At 46.3% G+C, this 5753-nt stretch overlaps 1 pseudogene; it reads left to right on the top strand.

The window, feature by feature from the left end:
* Window positions 1–3336: 3336 nt before the first annotated feature.
* On the top strand, window positions 3337–4029 carry LOC115873736 (annotated as a pseudogene).
* Window positions 4030–5753: the final 1724 nt, after the last annotated feature.

Raw genomic sequence — 5753 nt, forward strand, 5'->3', positions numbered from 1 at the left:
TGAGAACCACTCCTCATGGCATGGATTTTTCAATCCCACGCAGATTCTTCTCACACCGCCAGGACGCACAGCCTACTCCCCCCAAACCAGTGACGCAAAATGGAATGGGGAAAAACCAAAGGACCACAGAGTCTGTTCTGCCATAAGATCCCAGCTTCTCCTGTGTTAGATTCCAAGGTGTGCCGTCACAATCTCACAGTCTAGGTGGCTTAAAACCACTGGTCTGCATTCCTGCACAGTTCCCTCGCTGCCATCAAGTTTATACAGACTCATAGCGACCTTATCAGACAGAGTAGAAGTGGTCCTGTGCGTCTCGGAGACTATCATTCTTTATGGGAACAGAAAGTCTCCGTTTTCTTCCCTGGAGTAATTGGTGGTTTAGAACGGACCTGGTGGTTAGCAACCCCTATGCCATCAGGGCTCCACACCCCAAAACCAAACTCACTGCCATCAAGTCAGTGCCAACTCAGAGTGACCCTAGAGGACAGAGTAGAGCTGCCCTTCTGATGTCTGAGACTGTGACTATTTACAGGAGTAGAAAGCCCCATCTTCCTCCCACGGAGCAGCCGGTGGTTTCAAACTGCAGACTATTGTGTACTCACTGAGACTGGAGCTCCTGCCCAGGGCTCCTAGATGTTTGAAATCGAGGTGGTGGTAGAGTTGGCGACTCCTGAAGGTTCTGAGGGAGAACATTTCCCATGCCTCCTCTCTCCTAGCTTTTGGTGATGGTTGGCACCCCCTGGCATTCCTTAGTTTGCAGACTCATCACTCCAGCCCCACTTTCTCACCATCTTCCCTTTTGCGTGTCTTTTCTTCGGTTTAGTCTAAAGACATGACCCACTGGATTGTGGATTCACTGGCTATTCCAAGATGATATCATCTCCAGATCCTTAATTTCATTACTTGTGAAAAGACTCTTTTTCCAAATAAAACCACATTCACAGGTTCTGGGTGGATGTACCTTTGGGGAGGGGGGATTTCAGTGAAAAACAAAACAAATGTACTGCCATCAAGTTGATTTCTCATGTCTTTAAAGAACAGAGTAGAACTATCCCTGTGAATTTCTCTAACCATAAGTCTTTGCAGCAATAGAAAGTCTCTTTTGTATCCCTCGGGGCGGCTGGTAGTTTCAGATGACTGACTTTGCAATGAACAGCCCGATGCATAATGCCACCAGGACTCAGTACCTAGAAAAGCAATGTCCTTCTTCATACACAGAAATTCTGAAGCCCAGGCTTTGGAACTCAAGCAAGAAGCGGTCATCACTCTTCTTCTGAAATTAATTTAAGGTGTTGTGTGTGTGTGTGTGTGTGTGTGTTTGTTTTTTGAGAGTATGCCCCAACTCCCAACTGGCCAACTCAGTCATGCTGTAACATCTACAAAGGAAACAGGTGAGAGAGTAATTTTTACTTGAATATTATACTAATGATACAATTCTATAATTTTCATTTCCTGTTGGCTCCTCTTTCTTTGAAATGGGTACAAATAGGAACTCTCCCAGTTAGTTGGTCAGGTAACTGTCTTCCAAATTTTTTGACTTCCAATGCTTTATCAACTTGTTGAAACATATCAACCGGAATCCCATCAATTCCTGGAACCTTGTTTTTGGCTAATGCCTTCAGTGTAGCTTGGACTTCCTCCCTCAGTACCATTGGTCCTTGATCAGATGCTGACTCTAGAACCAGTTGAATGTCCACCGGTGCCCTTTTGGTACAGTGACTAAAGGAATGAAGCCTTCAGTATAGATTACAACTCAATGCAAAGAAAACGCGTATCCTCCCAACTGGACTAATTGGTAAAATCATCATAAACGGAGAAAGGATAGAAGTTGTCAAGGATTTTATTTTGCTTCCACAATCAATGCTCATGGAACCAGCAGTCAGGAGATCAAAAGACACATCGCACTGGGTAAATTTACTGCGCAAGACTGCTTTCCGGTGTCGAAAAACAGAGTTGTTACTTTGAGAACTAGGGTGTGCCTGACCCAAGCCATGCTGTTTTCAATGGCCTCATGTGCACGTCAGAGCTGCACGTTGAATAAACAAGACGGAAGGAGAACCGATGCAGTTGGCTTCTGGGGCTGGCAGAGAACAAACAGATCCGTCTAGAAAGAAGCACAACCATAATGTGCAGGGGCAAGGATGGGGAGAGTCAGCTCATGGACTTTGGACATGTTGTCAGGAGAGAGCGTTCCCTGGGCAAGGGCATCATCTTTGTAAAGTAGCAAGGCAGTGAAAAAGAAGAAGGTCCTGATGCGGAGGGATTGTGCCAACAGGGTAGGAATCATTATGTGCATGGCACGGGACAGGGTAGTGTTTCATTCTGTGGTGCATAGGCTGGATATGGGTCAGAGACGACTTGACGGGCCTCACAACAACAACAACATGATTAAGTACAGAATTGTTTTTCCTTTATCTTTTTTCTAGGGTTTCATTTTCCACCCAGCTTCGATGCCATTTAAAGAAACCAGGTGTTTTGGTTTGGGTGGTGGTTTTTAGCAAGGACTTTTTATCTCAAATGCGTGTGCTTAATCCATAGCCAACAGCCCATGAGGTAATGATAGCTGAGCAATGTTTTGTTGTTGTGTTTTTGTTTGTTTTACTTCCAGTTGGGGGTTTCTGCAAAAAGGACGTGAGAATATGTTTGGAAAGCCTAGGCTGAGCATTTTAAAGCAGGAAAGGGGCTTTCCAGAGATGACACTCCTGGGTAATGCCCCTCTTCTCACCCAATGCCCAGAAGAAACTCAAGAGCAGAGGAACATCAGGGTCTGCTCCAGCCCCTTTCTGAAACCGGGCCCTGACTCCTGCACAGCCCAGCCGAATGGATCCAGCCCAGATGGACTGTCTGGTCAACATTACCTAGGGCTCTGGTACCCACAGCCCTGGTCCAGATTGCTTTCCTAAGGCCAGGTTGAAATTTTTGCCAGTCTATTTTTTCTACCCCTGCCACCTGCCCCCCCCCCCCCCCCAACTTCTAAACTTGCTTTGGGGAATTGTCAATAGCACAGAAGCGAATATAGTCAAGGACTGCTACTCTGGGGGTAAAATAGTTCAAAACAAGTCCAGGTGGTACAACAGCTAAACCTTGGGCTGCTAACCAAAAGGTTGACAGTTCACACCCACCACTAATTCCACAGGAAAATAGCTTGGTGTCTGCTCCTGTAAAGATCACAGCTTGGGAGCATGAGTTGGGATGCTCGGAGCCATCGCTATGAGGACCATGCTGCAGCCAAACATCTTGCTCACCGGATTGGATTGGAAAAACCACGGATTGGATTGGAAAAACCACACAAGGCAAGGAACTTGCATCAAGATCAGGATTGTGGGTGATTTAGGTAAAGAAGTTTGATCACCGGATATCATGGAGTCTGCCAAGGTGACTTCTCCCAAGAGCATGCCGAAAGACGCACAGATGATGGCACAAATCCTGAAGGATATGGGGATTACAGAATATGAGCCAAGAGTTATAAACCAGATGCTGGAGTTTGCCTTCCGATATGTGACTACAATTCTAGATGATGCAAAAATTTATTCCAGTCATGCCAAGAAAGCAACTGTCGATGCAGATGATGTGACCAATCTTTTACCTCTCCTCCCCCAAGAAATTATAGGCTTAAGTCTTTACAGAAAAAGACCTCTGCTTCCGCAGGAAGAATAACCGTTCTGAGGCTAAGTGTTGGTTCTGTTACGAGCAGACCTAGTACTCCCACACTGGGCACACCAACCCCACAGCCCATGTCTGTTACAACTAAAGTAGGAACGCCAATGTCCCTTACAGGACAAAAGTTCACGGTGCAGATGCCCACCTCACAGCCCCCGGCTGTAAAAGCATCAATTCCAGCAACATCAGTTCAGAATGTTCTGATTAATCCATCATTCTTTGGGGCCAAAAACATTCTTATTGCCACTAACATGGTTTCGTCACAAAATACTGCCAGTGAGCCATCAAATGCATTGAAAAGAAAACGGGATGAGGATGCTGATGATGCTGATGCTGATGACGATGACTATGATAATTTGTAATCTAGCCTTGGTGCATATAACATCTTGAATCCATTGTACTTAAGCATGCATGCTGGATCTTTTCTCATGTGTCTTGCAAAATTTAATTAGCCACTAATAAGTAAATATAATTACACTTTTCAATTGAAAAAAAAAAAAGACCACAGCTTAGAAAACAGCGTGGGTCAGTTTTACTTGGTCCTATCTCATCTAAAAGGAGCCCTGGTGGTGGCGTGGTTATACATCGGGTTGTAATCTGAAAGAGCCTCAGTTTGAAACCACCAGCAGCTCCATGGGAGAAAGACAAGGCTCTCTTTTCCCATAAAGTTACAGTCTCGGAAACCCTCAGGGGAGGTTCTCCCCTGGCTCCTTGGGTCGATGTGAGCTGGCATGGCCTCGATGGCAGTGGGTTTGTGAGCGTCATGTCATCTGTATGGGATGGAAATCAACGGTACACCACACAAGCACCAGAGTTAGAAGGGTGGCCTCTGGGGTCAGGCGTTCAGCTTCCACGCCCTTCCTTTTCTAGACGTGGGGCCTTGGGCAAGACACCTAGCCTCTCAGGACCACGGGTGTTACCTCTATAATGGAGGGAGAGTGATGCCGCTCCCTGACAGGGTTGCTGTGCTCAGGGCGTCCATTAAAGCACAGGAAGTCTTTGAAGAGTCCCTGCGTCGTACAGTCTGCGCCTTGGACATATTAGTGATCATCGTCCTTCTGGGTCCTGCGTTTCAGTTCTTCTGCTTAAAGCACATAGGGAAAGATCCCAAACACAACCCTTTAATCTATACCTACCGCACACTTTCAATTCCTTCGGATTCTGTGGGGGAAACGTCTTACAGGTGTATTGGCTCATAAGGCGCTCAGAGTAGTCATTGCCTGACTCTCACCTGCCTCCCTTTCCCAGGCCCTTGAGTTACTTGTTTTCCCACCTTCCTCCTTTTCTTCTCCTCCCCCCTCCACTTCTTCTTCATCTCTTATTTCCATCTTGTTCTCCTGCGGTCAGATATCACATCCCTCCTCTCATCACCATCTTCTCCCAATATTGCTGAGGAAACTAGTTCAGTACCTGTCATATGCTAAGGCCTGGGGGGAGAAGGAAGTTCCCCAGGGAATGGATAGATGCAATGTAACAATAGATGTATTCCTAAACAAGTCACAGCAGCACACAGAACAATTAGCGGAGCGACTTGTCAGCTTATTATCCAGGAAAGAAATCAACCTTGACACACTTTCCTTTATTTGGAAATGGTAGACATTGTTTCAACTTTGTTCTTTTAAAATTCACTGTTTTCTCTCTCCTCACTAACTCTGCCTTTGTGGTTTGTAAGTCTTCTCCTGGCACACATAAGCATATGTGGGGAAAATGCAAAATACAAATCCTTGTGTAGATCTAATAAGCTCCAGGGAGGTAGCTAGTAAATGAGAAGGCACTAGAGATTCAAGAGGAAGCACCTTGACCTGGCTCAAGCTCAAGCCAAAGGGAGCCACATGGCCTATCGAGGTCTGACCTGGGAAGGAGACTGATTTTTCTTTTTGAAAGGAATTTAGGTGGCAGCATTACCTCTAACATAACCTCTCAGAACTTTCCTTGCACTGCCTCCCTACCCCCCACTTCCCTGCCGGGATCCTTCAGGCTCCAACTTCCTTGCTAGCCTCTTCCAGGCTTTCTCTGAGGTGCTAAGATGCTTTGTGCCCCACATGTATATCAGGCTCTGTGGGGAGCCCTGCTTGGCCCACATGCCCGCTCAC

This window comes from Echinops telfairi, unplaced genomic scaffold (genome assembly GCF_000313985.2).
Source record: "Echinops telfairi isolate 266 unplaced genomic scaffold, ASM31398v2 ScPeMD7_7469;HRSCAF=8507_1, whole genome shotgun sequence".
Lineage (NCBI taxonomy): Eukaryota > Metazoa > Chordata > Mammalia > Afrosoricida > Tenrecidae > Echinops > Echinops telfairi.